Genomic DNA, 25,829 nt, shown 5'->3' on the forward strand with positions numbered 1-25,829 from the left:
ACTGTAAAAAGTATGTGAAAGGTCATAAAGTGTCACAATAACCAATAATAATAAATGTTGATGGGAGATGGTATGAAAGGAAGATAGAAAGACTAAATTAGTAAAACAGAAAGGGCCTATTGATATGGTTTAAGGACTACGTTAAAACATTCTTGCTAAAAAACAGATGATGTTGAACTGGAAATTAATGAACCAGAATTAGTGTGTTGGATATTAGGCCTAATTGGTGGACAGAATAACGAGGGGGATGACCTATGCCAATCATTTCCCCCCCCCTTTGGGTTCTTAGAGAGACTCTGGAAAAAAAACAACAACTCAGCAGCGCTCGTCTCATCCAAACTCATCTCGACCTCGGGGGAAGGGGCAGGGCTAGCCTCCCTGAATGTGGGGTGCACGCGCCAACCATGCATCTCACTTTCCCTGACCCCAAGACTGAGGGAGCAGAGCAGACTGAAGGATTTTCTTCTTGAGAGCAAAGCCTGATGGCCTTGCTCCTATTTAAGAATTTTGTTTTTTACCTGGAAGTCCTGAAAGTCATCATATCATCATGACATCCCATCCTCAGCGGCAATTCCTGATTGCCAGCAACACAGAGACGCATAAGATCCGTTCCCTTTTGTATTACTTTCTGCCCTATTCTTTCCTCTTCCCCCACCCTCACTGTCTCAACTTTTTGTTGAATCCTGCAATCAACTGCATTGTATCAGCACAGTGAGAGGAGATGGCCACAGTCTTGCCCTGTCTAAGCAGAAAAGACGCAGCCAAATTATGTCCCTGACTGGAATGTGAAGCAGGGTCCAAGCAACAGGAGTCCTGCTAGGCTTGCCAGGCAACGCATCCATTCGTAACTGACCAGCAGTTTGTGTTCCAAAACCCCTCAATGAAAGCTATGTCCCCTACCCTTTCTATAGTCTCTCTCCTATACCTTGTGTGTCTCTATCTGCTAAAAATAGGAAAAGTGAATACCCCTCACACATTGTGGCTGAGTAAAATTAACCCTTTCGTTTTCATCAAAATGATAAGAGATTGATTTTTTTCCTCCAAAAGATGGGAAACTTTAAAGGGTTGTGATTAAATTTGTTTTGCATAATCATTCAATTTCAGTTTCAGTATAAACCGGTTTTGATTTCTTGTTCTTTCTTGTGTTTGATCAAGAAACTTTCAACTTCAGAATGAGCGCTTTCGGGTCTTGGCAAAAAAACCAAGTAAACCATCAGCTTTGTAGAAATCTCTCACCCCCCAACTTCGTATCACTGTTTTAATGTTGGACAGTGAAAGTTTATAACTAAACTTTAACTTTTTTGACCTTTGAGGTCAATTCAATAGACCTCAACTGAAACTTCAACAGCAGCACAATGTAATGCGATAACTCTTGATGGGTTGTTTGCAGGGACTGAACATCTCGATGCTCTATATCTGAAAGCATGAGTCTCTACTGCTTGAGCTAAAAGACATGTCTTTTAAGCCAAGGGCTCCAGTGAACTCAAACCTCTCCATTGTCCAGACAGCTGTGGACAGAGGCATGCATGGATTACACTTGGAAAAATTAAGTGGGTAAGTACAAAAGGAAGATAACTAATTTTACGCAAGGATGTTGTGCTAATTGTTTAAAGGAGATCTGGGACTGGTACGAAAGAGACTGAAAACAGAAAATTAATATGCAAAAAGTATCTCTCTCTTCTGTACCAGTCCAGATAGTTGGACCTTCCCATAGTAGTAAATCTATTTGGGAGGGACAAGCATCTGATGACAGTCTGTAGCACTTTTCTGAGGAAGGCTGCACAGGTCAAACCTGTAAATACCTGGCAGATATCTGCACTAACATCCAGGAAGGAGCTTTACAGAATTCTTATCAAAAGAGGCCACTATTCACCCTGCCCAAAAAGATTCCATCAATCTGGTTGAGTGGGTTTTAAATTCATCTGAGACACCCCTCCCAGCATTAAAGTACACTTCTCTAATCAACTCCTTAATGCATTATGAAATTTTTGATTTGGAGACAGATGACCTTTTCTAGGACCTTGATGCAAGCTGACTAACCTCTGAGCCTCTTAGCTCAGCTGCTATGTCAAGATAAATTCAGAGAGCTCTCTTGATGGCCAGCAATGTAGCCTACACTTCTTGTAATTCAGTGAATTAGAGTGTAGGAGTGGGCAAGGTTATTTCTTTGTTCAAACAAAATGTAGAAACTGTTCTTGGTCTGAATTCAGGCAGAGCCCTGCAGACAAACTTATCTTAGAGGAAAATATCATATATGGCCTCTGTGACAAAGTTCCTCCTCTACCTTGAGTTGAAAAGACCTTGGTGGTCTTGCGTTTAGTGGCAGATTTGCTCGTCTCGGAGATTCACGGCAGCCCTCAGTTTGGCCGTTTCCGTGAACTCACAGTCCAGGTCAACTTCTCCTGTGTCTGACTAGGAGTTAGGAGGTTTGGGAGAATTTGGGCCTGCTCTCTACTCCGGGTTCCAGCCCAGGGCCCTGTGGAATGCAGCTGTCTAGAGTGCCTCCTGGAACAGCTGCGTGACAGCTACAACTCCCTGGGCTACTTCCCCATGACCTCCTCCCAACACCTTCTTTATCCTCACCATAGGACCTTCCTCCTGGTCTCTGATAATGCTTGTACTCCTCAGTACTCCAACAGTACGCCTTCTCACTCTCAGCTCCTAGTGCCTCTTGCTCCTAGCTCCTCACACACGCACCACAAACTGAAGTGAGCTCCTTTTTAAACTCAGGTGCCCTGATTAGCCTGCCTTAATTGATTCTAGCAGCTTCTTGATTGGCTGCAGGTGTTCTAATCAGCCTGTCTGTCTTAATTTCTCCAGAAGGTTCCTGATTGTTCTGGAATCTTCCCTGTTACCTTACCCAGGGAAAAGGGACCTACTTAACCTGGGGCTAATATATCTGCTTTCTATTACTTTCCTATAACCATCTGACCTGACCCTGTCACATATTCCTCGCCCCCCCTCAACACTACAGGGTTGGGCAACTTGGGATGTCAGGCAGTGTACTCGTGACAAGCCATCTGCATTGCCATGGTGGCTTCCAGCCCGGTGTTGTATGGTGAATTGGAAAGATTGTAGGGAGAGGAACCATCTGGTCACCCTTGCGTTCTTCTCTTTATTTCGCCGCATCCACTGGAGGGGTGCATGGTCAGTCACAAGGGTAAACCGTTGTCCCAGAAGATAGCAACGTAGTGTTTCCATGGCCCATTTCACAGCGAGTCACTCTCTTTCAACCACGGCATACTTCTGCTCTCTCGGGAGGAGTTTCCTGCTCAGGTAGAGGATTGGGTGTTCTTCATCTCCGACATCTGCGATAGGACAGCTCCCAATCCTACTTCAGATGCATCTGTTTGTAAAATGAATTCTTTGTTGAAGTCTGGAGCTATAAGCACTGGATTACTGCAGAGGGCTGACCGTAGATCCATGAATGCTTTCTCTGCGGCATCTGTCCACTTCACCATGTCTGGACCCCGGGCTTTTATCAGGTCTATCAGGGGAATCGCTCTGGTAGCAAAATGGGGAATAAATCGTCGGTAGTACCCCAACTCACCCAGGAATGCCTGGACTTGCTTTTTCCGATTCGGCCGGGGCCAATTTTGGATAGCCTCTAGTTTTTTTAGTTGGGGCTTGACCATGCCCCTTCCTACAACGTAGCCAAGGTATTCAGCCTCGGCTAGCCCTATAGCACACTTGGCTGGGTTGGCTGTGAGGCCAGCCCATCTTAGCGTGTCCAGAACCACTTCCACCTTTTCTAAGTGGGTTTTCCAGTCGGGGGTGTGAATAATCACATCATCCAGGTATGCTGCAGCATAACTGGTATGGGGCCATAAGAGCTTGTCCATAAGACGCTAGAAGGTGACAGGTGCCCCATGCAGTCCAAAAGGAAGAACAGTATATTGAAACAGACCCTCTGTGGTACAGAATGCCGTCTTTTCTTTCGCATCTTTGGCAAGGGGAATCTGCCAGTATACCTTTGTTAAATCAAGGGTAGTCAAAAATTGGGCACTGCCCAAGTGGTCAACTAACTCATCGATACAGGGTATGGGGTATGCATTGAATTTGGATATCTCATTCAGCCGGCGAAAGTCATTACAAAACCTAGTGGTGCCATTGGGTTTGGGCACCAACACAATCAGGCTTGACCACTGACTATGGGACTCTTTGATGACTCCCAGCTCCAACATCCTTTTTACCTCTGCCTTGATCTCCTCAATTTGTGAGAGTGTTGGGTCATCCTTCAGGATAAGTTGTAGATCCTTAATAATGCGTTGGAGGGGTTTTAGTTGGGGGCTGAGTTCCGGGAACTCTTCTGGCTCTATCAATCTGTTTCTTCACTTCTGCAGGTGGGTATTGTAGTTGTAAGAATGCTTGATAGAGATCTTGTAGGTGTTTGTCTCTGTCTGAGGGGTTGGAGCAAATGCAGTTGTATCGCAGAGCTTGGCTGTAGACAATGGTCTACAGAGCTCCCAGAAGTCACCTACTACAGGACAGGCCTAACAAAGAAAATAACAGAACGCCACTAGCCGTCACCTTCAGCCCCCAACTAAAACCCCTCCAACGCATTATTAAGGATCTACAACCTATCCTGAAGGATGACCCAGCACTCTCACAAATCTTGGGAGACAGGCCAGTCCTTGCCTACAGACAGCCCCCCAACCTGAAGCAAATACTCACCAGCAACCACATACCACACAACAGAACCACTAACCCAGGAACCTATCCTTGCAACAAAGTCCGTTGCCAACTGTGCCCACATATCTATTCAGGGGACACCATCACAGGGCCTAATCACATCAACCACACTATCAGAGGCTCGTTCACCTGCACATCCACCAATGTGATATATGCCATCATGTGCCAACAATGCCCCTCTGCCATGTACATTGGTCAAACTGGACAGTCTCTACGTAAAAGAATAAATGGACACAAATCAGATGTCAAGAATTATAACATTCATAAACCAGTCAGAGAACACGTCAATCTCTCTGGTCACGCAATTACAGACATGAAAGTTGCGATATTACAACAAAAAAACTTCAAAACCAGACTCCAGCGAGAGACTGTTGAATTGGAATTCATTTGCAAATTGGATACAATTAACTTAGGCTTGAATAGAGACTGGGAGTGGCTAAGTCATTATGCAAGGTAACCTATTTCCCCTTGTTTTTTCCTACCCCTCAGCCCCCGACATTCTTGTTAAACCTTGGATTTGTGCTGGAAATGGCCCACCTTGATTATCATACATATTGTAAGGAGAGTGATCACTTTAGATAAGCTCTTCCAGCAGGAGAGTGGGTTTGTGGGGGGAGAGAAAACCTTTTGTAGTAGTAAACACCCATTTTTCATGCTTTGTGTGTATAAAAAGATCTTCTATACTTTCCACAGTATGCATCCGATGAAGTGAGCTGTAGCTTACAAAAGCTCATGCTCAAATGAATTGGTTAGTCTCTAAGGTGCCACAAGTCCTCCTTTTCTTTTATTGTTAGGCAGTGCCACCTATGGCCTAAAGTCAGCAGTACCACTTAAGGTGCTCACAGGTCACATGCAGCTGATGCAAAAAAAACAGGAAAAACCCTGGTTTTAGTAAACCCAATTGAAACAGAATACCCTTCCTCCACCCAAAACGGCACATGATCACTCTAGCTGCCTACTCCCATCTCTCTTTTTTGTTTAGTCTAGCCAGCCAGCATACTGATGCTCTACCTGCAGGGAGACAAACAAATGACATACAGGAGCTGACAGTCACCTGGCTGGGTCACCTGTGACTGACAACTGAACCTAGGACCTGAACTCAAAGAAATGCAATAGCTCTGTCTCCTTCTCCTGGGCGGGGAGTAACTGTTCCAACAGTTAACTCCCAGGAGTGACTGAGAGATTTCAGCCCAAAGAGTTCTCTGTGACTGAAAACACTGTTGCAAAGAAATGTGCCATCTCTATCTGAGCTATAACTTTAGTTTTTTACACTATTACTGTGACGGATATTGCAACCTCATGCAATATCTTTGGGGACCATACTGTATTAAGTTACTGAATGGCTTATGTATCATTGTGGGCCAGACATCCTATGCAACTCCAGGGAGGAAGGTTACCAAAAACAGTGGGGGGTGATTAAGGTAAATCACTTAGGTTGTAAATACCACCAGAGAGGTACCAACCCCTGGGGAGGCTTATATATACTGGTTTAAACTGGGGTTTCCAGAGACTAGCAAAGACATAAAAAGGCTAGGTTTAAATGGACTCAGGGCCTTTTTTCTGAACCAGCAAAAATGGACAGGACCTTCTGTCCAAGGAGGGCCCACAAATATTGCAGAAAGGTTGGAAAGACTTTGTCCTACTAGGTATCCATAAGACTGATTCCCGGTATCACTAACATGTTTTTAAATCTTTGTTTTTATTATGTTTTCTCTGCAATGTTTTTACCTTGAGAATAAATGTGCTAGCTTAGAAAGAGCTGTGTGGTAACACGCAACTGAGAAGCAATACACTGCTTTTTCTCCAACAGCTATGAACAAAGTGCAGGCACTGGCAGCCAGGCTGGCTGGCGATATCACAGGGTCAGGCAGGGGTGTATGCAGGCTTACCGCCCCCCCCCTCCACGCCCCCAATCGAAAGGCAGTTGGACAAGGGTTCCCTGTTCAGAAACAGGGGTGGCTGGAGACCTGACTGGGCACTCTGGGAGTGGACCACAGAGGTGTGTGATACAGATGTTATCTTGAGACTGTGACTGTTATCATACACTTTTTTTTTTTAAAATTAGGTCTTTATGATTCCCCTGCTTTAGGTTTTAGCTTAGAGGCTTTTAAGTACTCTATAACAGCTGCAGCACTAAGCAGAACCCATTCAGCAATTAAACTGTCAAGTGCATTCCTTGCCTTAAGGCCCAACATGGGGTTTTTTAATTTATTTATTTTTTAAAAAAAACATCTCTCATTATCCCCTGAAAGTCTCCATACCAAAAAATAAAAAATAAAAAAAAATTGAAAAAATATAATCAGTATTAATGCCTGTGCCTTTGTAAAGTTAGATTTTCCACAAGCAAGACAGGTTTCAAACTGGAAATGAAAAAGGTTCAAACAGTTTCCCTCCACAATCATCACTGTAAAACAAAAGCAATAAAGGCAGCACCACTTACCAGAATGTCCCCCCCCAATTAAAGTAAGTTGATATTCACCACATTTCTTCTAAAACAGGTCCTGCAAAGAGAGAGCGCGATAGAGAGATTGCTTAGTGACTGACTCATTTTCACAACTAAAACAATGTGAATTATATTACAGCACTTTTTCCACTTGCACCTTCCCCCCTCCATTTTTAGGCAAGAGATAATTGGATTTGATCTTTCACAACTCATTTCTGAAATCCATCAGTTCATCACACAAAACATTAAAATGATTACAGAATCCCTTCAGACCTGCTCAGACAGATCACTGTTACTGACTACTGGTTATTCAGGTTTCAGCGATGTAAGGTCAATAATATGCAATAGGTAGCAGCAGCAATGAAAATTTGCCAATTATTTTAATCACAACCCCAATACATTGGTTAACCTGATGATTGCTCTTTGGTAAAGCAAAGGAATTGATACATTGGTTTTATAATACTGCGGTCTGCCCTAAGCTTTTAGCAGATTTGAAATCTACATGTAAGAAAAGAAATATATGTCTAGAAAATCAATCTTTAGATTTTGTTTGTATGTACAATGTAGTGCAATTAGCAAAAGGTAAAAAAGACTAGACGGACATGTATCAAGACAGACTTCAGGAACAGTTTGAGAAGCATCGTGAGTAACACTGACAAGCGCCACTATTTTACCAAGACTGAGTAAATTTCAGATGACAGTTATTTTTTCCTCCGGCTAAATCATTAGACAGAATGACTGAGTGTACACTAGCAGAAATGTCAAAACAATTTTTTTTGGAGAAAAAAAATTGATGAAGGAGAGAAAGAAGCTGCATTTTTGTTAGTATACAAATTTGGGGGAGAGAGCAAAAGCATGGACTCAAAATTGAGGGGAGGGAAAGGACTCTGTCAGCAGTACCTTACGGCTTAGTAAGTGGAAATAGACATGTATGTAACTACATGTCAAAAGTCAGTTTCAGGTTTTTCCCCTACATCAACACAGTAATAATATAAAGCAGTTTTTAAAATGAACTTTTCAATGTCTTTGTATTAAGATTGGGGCTAAATATGGAAAAGAGCGAGTTTTCTAGATCCATCATTAAGCAGAAAGGATTCAGAAGTGCAAGCATCGACTCCACATGCATGCATTCTGATAAAAAACTGCTTTGTTAGAAGAATTTGACTAAATACCCAAAACATATGGAAAAACATTTTATAAGGACCCAAAAGAGAAGGGGGAAAATATGCTGAGTTGGCAGCCCTAATAGAGAATCTTCTAAGAAATAGAGAGGATGGGGTAGAGGCGGCTACGGAGTTAAAGCTGATGGAGTAATCTTATAATTTTGCACGAAAGATTTAAAGGCCTGAATTATTGATGCAACAGCATTGCAGAGGCTACAGTGTTGGCAGATGATTACACCAGTAACCTTCCCAAAATCATGGCATGCACATGTGTAGGAAGGGAAGCAGAGAGGATTTCCTGGGTTGGATTACCTTTTTCAGATCAGATTAGATGATTATTTTTACACAGAAGTAGCTGAAGGAATCTATAGTATGGGAAAATCCTGATTTTTTTTTTTTAAAAAAAAGCCTCCACATCTAAAACTCTCTCTCTAAATCACAGGGGTTGGACATACAATGCTCTGGACCCAGGCTGGGAAGCAGGTCTACAATGCCTTAAGTCTAACTGCTCAGAGTTTGATGTTGTACATAAAGATTTGGCATAAAGGACTCTAGCAGGAAAACTGAAAATAAAAGTGGAAAATATTTCCTCCAAAGTATTAGGGGCAGAAACACTTGTTACGGATCTTTGTTTGGTGGTTGAGAGTAAAATGATCACCAAGTTTAAAGCTGGGTGGAATTCCTGAAGACACTAGAAAAGACTGCATTGAAATAATTTTCTGAGACTTGGTTAAGACACTTCTAATTCCAGTACAGTCCATTTCCTTCTTAGCTGCTAGGCATTTGGGTTGGCGAAAAAAAAAGCAATTAAAAAGTCTACTTCTGTCGCAAAACAATTTGGGTAACATAGGTACCTAGTCAGTTAAAGTTTTAAGAGGAGAAAGGCTTTTGGATGTTCTTGAATAGCAACTGTTCCAAATTGGGATGTATGGTATAGTTATCTTTAAAGCCACATGAGAGAACAAGATGGTTATTTCAGTTCCTTGCTGACTTTACACTGTTGCCTCAAAATTACTGGTCAAAGTTTTTTGAATTTCTTTATATCTATCTTGTATTTTGTCTGAATGAAGCAATTTTATACTTTGTTCTGCTAGTATTGAAAACAATCAGACATTTTTAAAACCCCAGAAGGCAGAAATTGGGACCTTACGATCAAAACCATGAACTTCTCCCTGCAGTAGTTTGGGCTTCTAAGTATTTCAAGAACTGGCCTTCTTGTCCTAAAGAGAGATGGAGAAGAGACGGCCAAAACCCAGGACATTTCTCATACCAATCCAGTGAACCAACAGGGGCCAGAAACAGAAGTGCAGGATTCCCCTTATTTGCTAACAGTCAAACAGTAAAGGAAACTAAAATATTACTTCCTATGGTTTGTTATAACGCGAATACTACAGAGTTCTCACTATAGCCTTGGATACACTGGGCATCTTGCACACTGCAGGAACTCGACACACTAAGACCTCCCTCCCTCAGTGGAACTGGACAGTAGGATGGGAAAACATTTGAGACACAGGCTTGATAGGTATTTTTGTTTGACCACAGGTAGTGAATCCTATTTAAGGACCATTTGGGCAGAGTATCTTGTTAAAGGTTCAGAAAATGACATTTTAGCATGCCTCTAGCCTACCATTCTAAAAACTGAAAGAAAGTTCAGGGATTTTGTCAAGTTTTGTTAGATTAGCCTCATTTTGGAAAGTAATGTAATATGTGGCCTGTCTATCTCTTTATTTACAGAGGAAACCTGGTGCTTGGCGAGAAGAAACAAAAGAGATGTGTTCCCTATAAAGGGAAGCAACAATTCTGGTTACATGGACTTTGGAACCAAATGACGGTGCTGTAAAGGTGGTTGAACAGTGGCAGGCTGAGAGCACAAAAGACTTCTCCAATGATATAAGTAAAATTTCAACTTTCTGTCATTTAAGGTTAGAGCCTACTTAGAGGATCTGTTTGTAGTGCCTGTACAGACAGGCATGCAGAGTTCATAATTCTTTATTCTACTTCAATAATTCCCAAATAACAATCCCGTTAATTGAAGACAATCTGAAATAGGATTTGTGATGGGTTGGATCACAGAAACCCCCTGGAAGCTGCCACCTGATGTGCCAAGATTACTTCTGCTTCTGCTTTCCTGCCTTGTCAGTTTAGGACTTCAGTACCCTGCCTGGTTTAAGCCAGACCCGCTAGCCTGCTGCAAACCCAGACCCAGGTCTGAACCACGTACCCTAACAGCTGTAGGCTTAACTGAAAGCAGCTTACATAAGTGTTCCTGTCCTTGACACTCAGATGCCCAACTCCCAATGGGGCCCAAACCCTGAATAAATCCATTTTACCCTGTATAAAGTTTTACAGGGTAAACTCATAAATTGTTCGCCCTCTATAACACTGTTAGAGAGATATGCACAGCTGTTCTCTCCCCCCCCCCCCAAGTATTAATACATACTCTGGGTTAATTAATAAGTAAAAAGTGATTTTATTAAATACAGAAAGTAGAATTTAAGTGTTTCCAAGTAGTAACAGACAGAACAAAGTGAACAGCCAAGCAAAATAAAACAAAACACACAAGTCTATGTCTAATCAAACGGAATACAGATAAAATCTCACCCTTAGAGATGTTTCAATAAGTTTCTTTCACAGACTGGATACCTTCCTAGTCTGGGCACAATCCTTACCCCTGGTACAGCCCTTGTTCCAGCTCAGGTGATAGCTAGCGGATTCCTCATGATGGCTGCCCTCTTTGTTCTGTTCTACCCCCCTATATGGATTTGGCACGAGGCGGGAACCTTTGTCTCTCTGGGTCCTCCCCCCCATCTAAATGGAAAAGCACCAGGTTTAAGATGGATTTCAGTACCAGGTGACATGGTCACATTTACTGTGAGACTCCAAGCCTTCATTCCTCCCAGCCTAACTCACAGGAAGGCCTGCCTGCAAACAGAGCCATCCACAGTCAATTGTTCTGGTTGATGGGAGCCATCAAGATTCCAAACCACCATTAATGGCCCACACTTTGCATAATTAAAATAGGTCCTCAGAGTTATATTTCATATTTCTAGTTTCAGATACAAGAGTGATACATTTATACAAATGGGATGACCACACTCAGTAGATTATAAGCTTTGTAATGATACCTTACAAAAGACCTTTTGCATGAAGCATATTTCAGTTACATTACAGTCACACTCATTAGCATATTTTCATAAAATCATATAGAGTGCAATGTCACAGGATTCTGATATTGTTAATAGTCTCCAATCACTGACAGGCACCTTTGAGAGGAACTAAACAGACATTGTGAGAGGCAGGGACAGAAAAAGGCAATACATTGAATACAAGATCTAAGCCATAGATATTTTGGTCTCCTTCCCTGAACAGTGCTATAAGTAGAGCTGGTCAGGAAATGTTGTTTGTGGTCCCATTACAAGTTTAAAAAAAATTGTTTTCATTAATTTTTCTTCAGAAGTTTTTGGGTTTGATGAAAAAAAAAAATCAGCTTCTTCCCTCCCCTGACACTGAAATTTCAGTTGTGATTTTCAGTGAAAACTGAAAAAAAAAATAGTGAAAATAGTGGACATTTTCCTTGGACGTATCTTATTGTGTGACAAAAATAAAGGGTTTTTTTGTTTGAAAAAAGTTTAAAATGACAACTTTTGATCAGCTCTAGCCACAAGAAGGCTAGCAAGGGTCAGTGCATACACAAGAAAAGCATAATGTCCAAAGGGGTACTATCGCTATTGTAGGTATGTAATATGGGGAACCCAAGAAACCTTTAGTTCCATTCCCTTCGTCACTTTGGAGAAAAGAATAAGGAGGAGGTAGGGCACTGTGAATGACAACACACTATTTAAAAGGTAGAGAACCTCTCTACTTCACTCATTTTGTTTTTTAATGTATCTAAAAATGTATATGTTACAGTGCACTAAAACAACCTTTTTATATAATATTTTAATAGGAACTATTCCTGACCCATGTCAGTCTCCTCAAAAAAGCAGCAATAAAAACATTAGTGCAATCCACACCATCACATTTTGTTTATTCCATCTATTTTTATTTATTTTTTGCCTTTAAGTGTCCCATACCTTTTCCATCATTAAAGTAAAATAGCAAAAGCTGGATGCTAATATAAGAACATGGAAGTATAAAATATAAATGTAATGAAAGTTACATACACAATAACAATTTATTTAGCAACGGCATCTGATATAGCTTTTAGACATCATTTATATTACCAACCACTGGACTGGGCCTCCAAGGTCTTGGTTCTGGGACAAGGTTCATGTGGGAAGTTGCTTAATCTATCTGTGCATCAACTCCGCATCTGTAAGAGGGGGATTTTCATCTCTCCTCACACTGGTTTTAGGAGGGCAGATTTAGTCATGTTTGTGACATGCTCAGATATTACATTGATGCGAGCCACAGAAAAGTCTCTAAATAAATACTGACAAAATACTGCCAGTTTCAATGGCTGGGTTGAATCTGGTTAATAAATAGGCATTATTTAGCCTTACTGGCTATCCAAAACAACCCAATCAGAATCTCATATATTTTGGTTCTTATCCTGCTACTTCACATGATTACAATTAGGAGGAAAAGAGAAGAAGACAGGTACAAGTTTAAAAGTTTCGCTATCACTGAGAAACCTGGATCAGTATCTGCAGTTAGTGAAGGTTTTAGTGTAAGATTTGGATCTACTGTATAAAGAAAGGTGGTGTTCACTACTGTGCTAAATACTGACCCTAGTGTAGTATAGATTTTAGCATTATAGTTTAGATTTATTATACATCTGTATAGACTTACATTCTCTATTTTAAATGTGTGGGTTTTTCTGGGTCATATATTAATCTATTAAGTATTACCCTCTCTTCAATAGATTGTAATTACAGGGCGTTAGTAAAAATTTTGCTCTACCTTTCTTAGTCACACTGGGGTCTCCATGTAGTCTCTAAGGTGCCACAAGTACTCCTTTTCTTTTTGTGAATACAGGCTAACACGGCTGTTACTCTGAAACATGTTATGCTAGTGACATTAGTATCCCCTATGACTTGTACATTGGCCTTCACATGGCGTGCCAAATTTTATTCAGAATTGAATGATTTTCTGTGTTGACTACCTTTCCAAAGCCCATCTACTTTATATTTTTAATCCTATTAAACAACAAGAGACTTCTGAAAAAATCCAGAATTGAACACAGAACACACACACAGGGAACTTATACCTAATTCATACAGAAACTGTACAGCTTAAATTCTGCCTACATAAAGCAATCTAGTACCATACAATGCCAAACTATACATAAAGGATTCTTGTCCTGTGAACATCCAAAAGGTTTCCAACAATAAAACCTTTTTTTAAAAAAAAATCTAGGAAATGTTTAGGTTACATAGAGAAACAGAGGCATCTCTGTTAGCTTGAAGCCATTCTTTGATAAATGAGGGTTCCAGATGGCAGGCACATACTATGAAAAAGCCCAGTCATCCGCAGGAGGAATCGAGAGGCAGCAAACAGGGAGCTCCTAAGGGAATTGACTCCCCTCCCCACCCTCCCCGCCACCCCACACTCTTCCCCCGCTGTGACTGACAAAACCCTGGACATCACCAGCCAAATCCATCAAGACTACACATTGACTTTTGATGACTCTCCTCTCAATGGGAGTGAAATCCAGAAAGAAAGAGGGCAGTGTCTATAAAGCGGGATAAGTAGAGTACCAGCTTCTTCCAGAAATCCAGTGGTTTTCACAGAATCATTTTGCATCAGCAAACTTCAAGACATGAGCAAGGGCAACTGGTCCCTACCATGCCCCAAAGAAAATGGAGAGACAGGAATAGTATGTTTATCTCCAGCACCATCTCTATAGTATCTAAGCTCTGAGTGAGCATCTCATGATACAGGCTACATCTTGGAGAAACATATCTCAAAGTCCCAATTGCAGTTGTGAGGATCCATCACTCTCACAATAGCAGCAAGTGTTTATGTACAAAAAAACTTTAGCAAAGTACTTAGGTATTTTTAGATGTGTTTAATTCAATGTTTTGTCATTTTAAAGAGTGTAAATCACATTTTTGTTCTTTAATCTTCTGTCATATCCAATCTATTATCGCCAGCATATGCTTCTTTATCACCTGGTGCCATATCCGGCATGCCTCTGCTCCCTAGCCTGCCACTCCCCCTTTCTCCTCCCGCACATACTGCTTGGCTCCCTTCTCCCCTGGATGCTTCCCTCACACTGATGGCTCCAGCCCCATTGGCATTCCTGCTAGTGCTTCAACTGATGGCGCGCACATCTCCAGTTCACCTGGTTGTCAATCCCTGGCTTTTCCTTCTCCACCTACATGGCAGGAGTGAAATAGAATCCTTCTTGTGTTCACCTACTTTTACCGTCATCCGTTCTCTTTGCAAGAGAGATCCTTGACATGAGCTGAAGCAGCTGAAAGCATGAAAAAACTGTGTGACTGCCAACTCTAGGGACCACGATTTAAGGACTGCTGATCAAGGTGATGTGTGGATACGTGGCAGAGAAGGCTGAAATATGTACAAATATAGGAAAATGCAAAAGTGCTAAGAGCCAGTAACAAGAAACATAACGAAAAACAAACAAAAATGAATACATTGGAATGCCTCCGTGTGAAAGAAATTAAAGATATTGTAGATTATACAGTACAGAGAAACAGAGACCATAACTGCAAGCACAGCCTGTTTCTAACTTCTGCCTTTTGAAGTACGACAAAAAAGGTCTCATACTCTTAAAATCCCCCTGCTATTCATTTTTCCTTGCTTTTTCGAAATGAAAACATATTTTAGCAGTCTTCTTTTTAAAATGATTGACAAGCAATATAAAGCATACATGGCTCATGCCATCAGAAGTCTGGCTTGGCAATAAGTTTAGGCTATCTCAGGCAATCAAGGGGCTTAAACAGTCTTTAGAAAAACTATTGGGAGGTTCGATAATATATGCCTTTAGACTGGGGTATCCTATAGTTTCCAGCTGTTTCTCCCCTTACTTAGTTGCATACTCATAAAAATTATGTACTCCTCAAATAGTAGGAAAAAGATTTTTATTAACTATGGGAACAGTGCTTACATTTTTACACCCAGGAAATAAGAATACTACGCAAAAACAAGCAGCCAAATACTTTTTATGAATGGGGCCCACAGTTCTCAAAATAGATCAGAGTATAACTCTCATAGCTGTCTCTTTGGAATGTTGCTGGGATACTGTAGATGCTCACTGAAAAGGACAATACTCTACCACAGTCATCAGGGCATGAAAATAAAGTGCATTATACCAGTGGTGCATAAGTGAGTTGAGCAGTGTTATAAGTATGGTAATTTATTATTGGTATTACAAAAGCACCTACGGCCCTCTTATTACCACGGTGTCAGGCCCTGTACAAAACACAGAACAAAAGACATTCCCTGCCCTGGACAAGTTATAGTCTAAGGCAGTGGTTCTCAAACTTGTTCCGCCGCTTGTGCAGGGAAAGCCCCTGGCAGGCCGGGGCCAGTTTGTTTACCTGCCACGTCCACAGGTTCGGTCCATCGCGGCTCCCAGTGGCCATGGTTCGCTGCTGCCCTTGGCCCACGCCACTTCCAGCGGCTCCCATTGGCCTGGAGCAGCGAACTGTGGCCACTGGGACCTGCAATTGGCCAAACCTGCAGATGTGGCAGCTAAACAAACCTGCCCGGCCCGCCAGGGGCTTTCCCTGCACAAGCAGTGGAACAAGTTTGGGAACCACTGGTCTAAGGCCTTGATCTGTCAATGAGTTCTGCATGCATGGGACCCTGGTATTCACGCAGAGCTCATTGCAGGGTAAATCCCCAATTATGCATTGCTTCCTGCATCCCTGGGATAATTGTTGGGTGCCAGAATTACTAAGAATTTCCAGTAGTTAGGTATGTTCATAGTCACTCCAATTTTTAATATTTAATTTATTAAAATTTATATTTGAGCATTTATTTGGTAAAAAATTCTATTTTACCACAGTAGAATCTCAAAGCACTACAAAATATCAAATAATTTCCATAATGCCAAAGGGGAGGTAAGGCAACACCATCAGTTCCATATGGTTAAACTAAAGCAAAGACTTTAAGGGGTTTGCCTGAAGTCACAGAGTAAGTGTGTGTCAGAACTGGAAATAGAATCCAGGAGGCTTACCTTCTAGTCCCATGCTCAAATACACTAAACAATCTTGTCTTTCCCTGCTGTAATCCTAACAATGCAAACTGTTACATTTCACAGCATACAAACAGAGAAGTTAGATGGATACATCAGATACATTGCAACATTCCAACAAGAGTAACACTATTTCTTAAAATTCAGAACACACATGAAACAGAGAGAAACAAAACAGGCTGCTCCCAAAGGGAAAGTGGCACAACTCACCCCACCTTACTTAAAGGTGGCTGTTTGGAAAACTGGCACCAATCGCAGGCTTTGCTACAGGGACTCACAACCCTAAAAGCAGACACAGGTAAGATCCCCGTTCTTAAAGCAACAGCTTGCAATGCCAACACAGTCCTCAATATACCACAAACTTTTTCAAAAATTCTCTTAAATAATTCATGCCTCCCATCATGCATTTCATGATACTGTTCCCCTAGACTCTCAGTACTGGTCGAAGTCCCTCATTCAGTGGTGCCCACAACCATATGCAAGTTACACACGGTTCATACCTCTGTCAGGGGCAGACTTAGAGAGGGTACTAGGTTCAGACGCTCCTGGGCAAGCTCGCCCTATCAGGCATGCTCAGTGGCTGCAGCTATCTTATGTTGTATTGGGAGTGACACTGCATCTGTGTGGGCTGGACTGGAAGGTGGAGGATGAACATGGCATAGATTCAGCAGGTGAGGCACTGGGGCCAGCAATGACACATGGATTGGTGGTGACCAACTACATATCCCACGTTAGCCACAAGAAGTGTTGGAAGTATGGTACTGTAATTCAAAAGTTATATGGGACTGCAACAGAATAGGTCTCACACGTACTTCAACAAACTTTTCCCATGAACTCTAAGGAAAATTTTTTTAAAAATAGAGATTATTCTTTTTCTATAAACAATCACCTACACACGCTCATGTTCCATGGTGTGGCATATCAGGCACAGTAAGACTCTTGTTGAAATTTAATTTTGTAAAAATGCACAACTTGCAAATTCATTTCTTTGTTAAAGTTCATTCATCAGAAGAATGTTAATGTAACAAAAATTACAGCAACACGACTAGACCACATAAAAAACCAAACTTTATGCCAGACACAAGTTAAAAATATGTCAGAGTTCATTTTTACTTAACTGAACTGTTATATCACAGTCTGCTTAGGATCTGGCAATATGGGAAAGAGAGTGCTATTAGGCAGGTGGAACTGAACTTGTCAAGATCAAATGAAGATTATTGAATAAAGCATTTAAAATCACAAAAAGAAAGCATGACATTAATAGTGGCTTCACTGCAATCTGGAACTTGAGTTTGTTACTCTTTAAAGGGACACTAAAATAATTTTGTCTACATTTGTTTTACCTATTATTGTTAAACGTACAACTAAGACTACTATAACTGAAAGATTAGAAAAATCATCTATTTTTCAGTTTTGCTTTGTGCATTAGACCAGTGGCTCTTGACCAGAGACAGATGTCTTCCAGTGGGTACTCAACATTTCTCAGCCTGGCGGTTGCGATTCCTAAGGGGGTCAGGGGATGGGTTTAGAGGGGTTGCAAATGCAGGGCTAGTGTTAAGGGGTGGCAAGCAGACCAGGTGCCCATGGCCTCACGCAAAGGTAAGTTACATGCTTCAGCCCCACATAGCAGTGGCGGGCTTCAGTCTTGCCACCCAATGCTCTGGCTTCAGATGAGGCTCACAAGTGAAAAACAGCAAGACAAATCAGCCTCCTGAAAGATTGAGAAAGTAGTCTGGAAAGGTTGAGAACCACTGCATTAGACAGTAATTTGTGTATAGCAAGTATCCATATTTGTCATATAGCAATAGAAGAGAGAAAAACAGCTTTAAACTAGAAAAATGTTGTTGTAAAAACTACTGTATCTGGCGGGGGGGGTGGGGGAGGACCAGAGGTAGATGTAGTTCTTTAACTACTTGAAACTTAATTTAAAAAAAAAATTGTCTCGATTTTGAGTTCGCCACCATCTTTTAGAGGGAAAAAAATATAGTCACAGCTTTTTGAGAGTTTTCATTCCCAAACACAAACCAAAAACCCTATCCAAATGCTTCCAAAATACTCAAACAAAATGAAGAAAACAGGAAATTAAATTTTCAGGACAACACAAAGTACAAATGCAAAGATTTTGTAGTGACAATGATTCAGTACAGAATTCATGAATGAGACTGTACATTTAGTTTTTTATTATATCTTAAACTACAGCAGTTCTCCCCTTAAAAAAAGAGTCCCAACATAAATTAGAATAATGCAGTCGTACATGTAATCCTAGGATTGTGCTATATTAGTGTAAACATTTGGATGTTAAGACATCATTTTGCTGGCAACTGAAATACAGAATTCTGTGGGTTAAAATGTCATACTATTTCCCTAATAATCTGCTCTAAAACAACAAACAACAACAGCAGCAGCAGCAGCTCTTTCCTCACTTTTAGTCCATTACACTAAACAGTGAAAAAACAAAAAGTGGCATTATTAGCACATAAAAATAAGGTTTAAGGGCAGTAACCCAGAGCAGAATCTGGCCTATTGTTTTCTGCATATTTCAGATGTGTCATTGGTTTCCTGCTTAACATTCTTTTATTATTACTACATAACTGTATGAAGCAAGTCTTGTCTCTAAGGGCAATATGTTGCTCATGTCCTCATAATGGATTCTTGACTCTCGTATTTTGCTCTCCCTATGTTCAAATAATTCCTCTCACTGATGTCAACAGGAGATTTTCTGCTCTCTTGATATGTGCCAATCAGTCAAAATCTATTAGAGTAACTAAGGCCTTTTCTCAATTAGACAAAATTTCCTATTGTTGCTACCACTGTTTCATGTAGCAGTGGGAACTGGCATGTTAGCCACCCTGTCATCTAGACCTGTTCTGAGCATGGTTAGACAATAGTGATTAAAATGTTGATAGGTATTCAACACTAGCACACCTATGGTCATCTATGTAGCTGCATCAGCGTAGAATAAAAGTGGAAAGTTTTAAAGCACAGCCTGTGAAGATGAGAGAGCAATGATTTGCCCTTTGTTTTGTCCCCTTTTCTACATGCTGTGAATTGCAACACTTAAGTCACCTAACTTAAATAGTTAAAAAAAAACAACAAAAAACATTGTTGTAAGGACAAACTCCTTTTGTGTCCTCAGTTACTGAACTGACCCAGAACAATGGTAAGTTTCTTCTACTTTCAGTTTTGCAGGTTTAATCAAGTTTTGATGAAAGCCATTATTTTTGAAGCATGGCAAAAAACTCTATAATGTACTGTAAATCGTTGACAGTACAAGGCAAGGCAAAAACAATTGTGCAAATGTTCGTAAGTCCCCTTTGTATTGCTGAAAGTATCTAGTTTGGACTTAAACAGGAAATGTCACATTTGATTTTGACCTAGAATCAAATATACTCAGCCTCTTAATACAACACACACCATTCATACAGTGTACTGAACGTGAATTCCAACTGCAGAATGTGGGATACCAGAAGCAGAAGACATCTGAGAAAGAACATTCAGAATAGAGAAAATGCATTATTTGCAGCAGTGAAGAGTTTTTTTTAATGGAGTCTGAAAGTCTACACGCTGTAGAATGTGTCAGTAAAATCTGTGGAAGTACACACCCACACACGAACTCAAATTCTATGAAGAAAACAGCATAAGCTACCCAAAGTCACACAATGAGGCAAGAATAATGTGTGTGTGTGTGTGTGTGTGTGTGTGAACATACATGTAAAATAAAAAGTTCCCCTAAAAATTCTCATGTGCTCTAGAGAATTCTACAGGACACAGACTGAAATTTGTACTCAGTCATGTCACCAGCACAAACTGGCTGATCTTTTAAATTGTTATTTTTAAAAAACAAAATACAATGTCTGAAAATTATTTCTTGAACATTTCGGGTCTGAACTAGCAGAAAGAAGTCTACAGCTTCCCGGGCTATACAAGTCCCTATAGACCTCAGAAGCTGGCTCTGCAACAGGCCAGACTATTCAGCAGAACAACCTTTCACAGCAGGCTAACTATAAAACAAAACCATACCTATATGCTAGAAAGCTATTAAACAGAAGAAAGAGCTCATTTACTGAGCTGTGTCTTCTGTGTTCCCTTCATTCCCATTCATGACCTGTTCCACTTCCCCTCACCTGTATGGGTATGCAGCTAACAATTCCTGTAGTACTACAAGTAGGATGTGGTCCCCCCAAAAAGGAAAAACAAGGTCAGGTTAGCCTATTTGATATCTACACAAAAAGGACTTGGTATGTGGGTGGATGAGCGTCGCTCCTATTTCCACCAGTTTCTTGAACCGCCCACTTAACATTTGTTTAAAGGGGGGCCTGGATAATCTCCATTCAAGAATATTGAAGGAACTGGCATATGAAATTACAAGTCCAATAGCAAGGATTTTTTTAATGAATCCTAAATTTGGGGGTCAATCCCTATGTGTGGAGAATTGCTAATATAGTACTTATTTTTAATAAAGGGGAAAAAAAGGTGAACCAAGAAACTATATGCCTGGTTAGTTTGATCCCAATTGTATGCAAGGTCTTGGAGCAAATTTTGAAATGGAAAGTAGTTAAGAACATAGAGATAAATGATAATTGGGATAAAATACAACATGGTTTTACTAAAGGTAGATGGTGCCAGACCAACCTGATCTCTTTCTTTGAGAAGATAAATGATTTTCTAGACGGGGTGCTCAAACCACAGCTCGTGAGCTGCATGCGACTCTTTTACAATTAAAGTGCTGCTCTCTGAGCTCCCCATTCCCCTCTCATTCTCAACCTACTATACTGTTTGGGGAATTTTGAGGCTTATGCCCTTTGGCAGGGTGGTTGCCCTGAGCCCCAGCAAGTGTGCCCCATGGAGCTGATGCCCCAAGACTCCCTGATCCCACATGGCAGAAGCCCTGAGCCCCACTACCACACTGCAGGGCTGAAGCCCCAAGCCCTGGCAGGCACGCCCCAGCTCTCGAACTTCTGAAGATTGTTGTATGTGGCTCACAGGGTCAGTAATTTTGGCCATCCATGTTCTAGGCAAAGGAAATGCAGTAGATCTAATCTACCTGGTTTTTAGTAAGGCATTTGATAGTGCCACATAGGAAATTATTAGTTAAATTAAAGAAGATGGGGATTAATATGGGAGCTGAAAGGTGATAAAGAACTGGTAAAAACGAAGACTACAGCTGGTCATACTGAAAGGTGAACTGTTCGCCTGAGGGAGGCTAGAGGATTCCTCAGGGAACTGTCTCGGGACCAATCTTACTTAACATTTTTGTTAATGACCTTGGCACAAAAAGTGGCAGAGTGCTAATAACATTTACAGATAAAGTTGGGAGGAATTGCTAGTATGGAGGAGGACCATACAAGAAGATCTGGACAGCCCTGAAAATTGGAGTAATAGAAATGGAATGAAATTTAATAGTGCAAAGTCATGCACTTAGGAAGTAACAACAAGAATTGTTGCTATAAGGTGGGGACATATCAGATGGAAGCAATACAGGAGGAGAAAGACCTGGGTGTACTTGTTGATCATAGGATGACTGAGCCACCACTATGATGCAGCCATGAAAAAGGCTAAGCCAATCCTAGGGTGCATCAAATGAGGTATTTTGAGTAGAGACAGGGAAGTGTCATTATACAAGGCGCTGGTGAGACCTCATCTGGAGTAGTGTGTGCAATTCTGGTTTCCTGTGTCTAAGGAATTCAAACTGGAAGAGGGGCAGAGAAGGGCTACTAGGATAATCAGAGGAACTTAAAACCTACCTTACAAGAGGAGACCCAAAGAGCTTTACTTTTGTTTAGCCTAATGAAACGAAGGCTGAGGGGAGATAGGATTGCTCTCCATAAATACATCAGAGGGATAAATACCAGGGAGGGAGAGGAGTTATTTAAGTTAAGCACCAATGTGTACACAAGGACAAATGGACATAAACTGGTATCAACACGTTTAGGCTTGAAATTAGATGAAGGTTTCTAACCATCAGAGGAATGAAGTTCTGGAGCAGCCTCCCAAGGGGAGTAGTGGGGACTAAAACCTAACTGGCTTCAAGACAGACCTTGATACGTTTATGGAGAGAACGGTATGATGAGACTGCCTACACTGGCATGTAGCCCATCCGCGACTGTTAATAACAAAAATCCATAACGTCCAGAGACAGGATACTAGATGGGGAGGGCTCTGAGTTATTACAGAGAATTGTTTCCCAGGTGTCTGGCTGGTGGGTCTTGCCCACATGCGCAGGGTCCAACTGATCACCATATTTGGGGTTGGAAAAGAATTTCCCCCCAGGTCAGACTGGCAGAGACCCTGAGGTTGTTTTTTTTTGCCCTCTGCAGCAAGGGCCTGAATCACTTGCTGGTTTAAACTAGAGTAAATGGTGGATTCTCTGTAACTTGTAGTCTTTAAACCATGATTTGAGGACTTCAGTAACTCAGCCAGAGGTTCTGGGATTATTACAGGAGCGTGTGGGTGAGTTTCTGTGGCCTACAATGGGCAGGATGTCAGACTAGATGACAAGATGGTCTCTTCTAGCCTTAAAGTTTATGAGTCTAGGAGGAGGTCTCCTTTACAACTTGTATGAGCTCCAAAACATTTCAGTTAACCCGAAAGTGCCTTTTTGCCCTGTTAAAAATTCTTCTACACTTGACTGACTTGGCAGAATGTGGATGGGAAATGCACTGAGCGTGCTCAGTACATCTCTCAAAATAAACACATGCATCAGATTTTCCAATGCAGGAATGTGTTTAAGTGGAATCTAATTTCATTTCTGAGAAGAGAGAGTGGTTTCTCAGTGCCTGAACAGGCATTGTGCAGCTACTGGTGGTAAGGTATATAGGGGTATGTCTGCACTGCAATGTAAGCCCAGAGTTAATGGGACTGGAATCAGCTGATCCAGGTTAGAGAACCCAGGGCTTGACCATCTACAATGATGGTTAGCCCTACATTAAAAATCTTCTAACTTGGGCTCAAACCTGGGGCTCTGGTGTCCACACTGCAACATGCGACTTGAGGTAAACTAACCATATCACAGATTCCTTCCTGCCCTCCTGACATGTGGCTGTTCTAGCCCTTTGGTGCACTGTGGGAAAACTTGACTGCCCACCCTGCATGTTCCAGGAAGTTTGAACAGCCCACCAACACAGCCTGCTGATCAACATGGAGAAGACCCCTTTTCAAGAGCTTCTCTTGCTTGCACTTTCGCTCCTGTGTCAGGGACTGGGCAGAGCTTCTGCGAGATGCTGGTGGACATTTCGGTGGCGTTTTCTGACCCAGCAAAGGCACCTGACAGAGCTTATGAGAGAGGAGTACCACCACCCAGGCATGACAGACTTGCACTGGCTAATGCTGCTCAGTACCCTTGGTACTGCTGACGCCGACGCCCCCTACGGAGGCTGGTGCTTCTGGCGCAGGGCCACAAGGACAGGGTGGGATCACAATGTCATGCAGACGTTGGATGACCAGCAGTGGTGCTAGAAGACATCTACATTTCTGGAGCTTTGTGAGCAGCTTGCCCCAAGCCTCCAGCATAAAGACACATGCATGCAGCCACCCTTGCTGGTCCAAAAGTGGGTTGCTATAGCTGTCTGAAAGCTGGCTACACCAAACTGCTATTCTCTGTTGCCAATCAGTTTGATGTAGGAAAGTCAACTGTGGATAAAGTGATGGTGGAGGAGGTTTCTGAGGCAATCAGGTGTGTGGTTTTCCCAGCATGGCAGGCATAAAAGATATTCCTGAGATAACTGCTGGCTTGGAGAGAGTAGGGTTTCCAAACTGCACTGGGGACACTGATGAGATTCATATGTCTGCAGATTGCCCTCCATTGTACTAATCCATTTTTATACAGGCCCTTGTGCATCACAGAGGTTGATTTATGAATGTCAATGTAGGCTGCACTGGCAAAGTTCACAATGCCATGGTTGTTCACTGATCGGGAGTCTACATTCATGGACAGACTGGGATACTATTTCCACCAAATGTCACTGTCATAAACAGAGTTACTGTTGCCGCCAGTATTCTGGGGGACCCCACCTAGTCCCTTTTGCCTGGGCTTATAAAGCCATACCTTGACTTCAGAGGCTGGCAAAAAAGTTTAATTACACTCAGCTGGTGTAGAATGATTGTGAATGTGTTTTTGGAAAACTGAAATCCCGTTGTAGGTGTTGACAGATCTATTTGGATTCCAGTGTGATTAATGCTGTCCACATCACTGTGGCTTGCTGCACTCTTCGTAATCTTTGTGAAGCCAGAGGTGAGCCATTTCCTCCTCAGGACCTATGACAGTGAGGGGCTACTGAATCGGTATGCTCAACTAGAAAGTGCCGTTACATAGTTGGAGCTGGATGCACCCGGGCAAGAAAAATCAGGGATTTTTTGTGCTCTCACATTACGGACTTCCATGGTCCAATCGAAGAGGTGGAATAGTACCTTTATGAATGTGCTTGATTACCATGCAATGTGCTTGTAAATGATATGATTATTTATGAAAAGGAGGTTGAATGGGGGATGTTTCACATTATGGATTTATATAAGAAAGTGACTGAAGTGTGGATTGCTGTACCCAACTGTATAGAGCAGTAGTTCCCAAACTTGTTCCACCGCTTGTGCAGGGAAAGCCCCTGGCAGGCCAAGCCCCTGGCAGGCCGTGCCAGTTTGTTTACCTGCTGCATCCGCAGGTTCAGCCGATCATGGCTCCCACTGACCGCAGTTCGCTGCTCCAGGCCAACGGGAGCTGCTGGAAGTAGCGCGGGCCGAGGGACATGATCGGCAGAACCTGCAGACACGGCAGGTAAACAAACCGGTCTGGCCCACCAGGGGCTTTCCCTGCACAAGCGGCGGAACAAGTCTGGGAACCACTGGTATAGAGGAATAGCGTTCATATACTAATTCCCAATTGTTCCTGATCATGTGCTTAACGTTATTTCAAATACAGATTGTATGATGAGATACAGTGATAGTAACAAAACTTTGTTGATGACATAAAAAGCTTTATTTATAAACATATATTAAAACAGCACAACATTCAGCCACTGCCAGGCAGACCTGCTGCCATTAACTCAATAAAATGCCAGTTACAACAGAACCTTTCCTAAGCAAAACAAAAAACAAAATGCATGAAGTGCAAGCAGTGAAACGATTACACAACAGAAATTCCCTACCATTGCATGGCCCCCATTCTCCTTCCCCTTCTTCCCCCGTTTTCCTTGAAGCTGGTGCTAGGGGAGAGAGGTGGAGACATCCACGGGAGAGGGGGGTCAAGGTGGAGTACAGCCTGGGACTAAGTGGTCCTGCCCAGCCACTTATGAGGCATGGTTGCATGGGCCACCCAGACATGGAGTTTTCCAAGCTGTTTGTGGTCTGAGGTACATTGCAGGGGACTCAGGCTGTG

General features: G+C 41.9%; 1 protein-coding gene across 8 annotated transcripts in view; it reads right to left on the reverse strand.

The window, feature by feature from the left end:
* Positions 1–25,829, reverse strand: part of FYN (FYN proto-oncogene, Src family tyrosine kinase) — a 184,743-nt gene that overhangs the window by 93,449 nt on the left and 65,465 nt on the right. For 7 of the 8 annotated variants that reach the window (XR_012158024.1, XM_073337071.1, XM_073337072.1 and 4 more), the window contains exon 2: positions 7,133–7,193. The exons of the other annotated variant lie outside the window; for it this stretch is intronic. The gene's annotated coding sequence lies outside the window, so the exon portion shown is untranslated. The remainder of the gene's footprint in view (positions 1–7,132; positions 7,194–25,829) is intronic. 8 annotated transcript variants of the gene reach the window in all.

Source organism: Lepidochelys kempii, chromosome 3 (assembly GCF_965140285.1).
Source record: "Lepidochelys kempii isolate rLepKem1 chromosome 3, rLepKem1.hap1, whole genome shotgun sequence".
In the NCBI taxonomy this organism is placed as follows: domain Eukaryota; kingdom Metazoa; phylum Chordata; order Testudines; family Cheloniidae; genus Lepidochelys; species Lepidochelys kempii.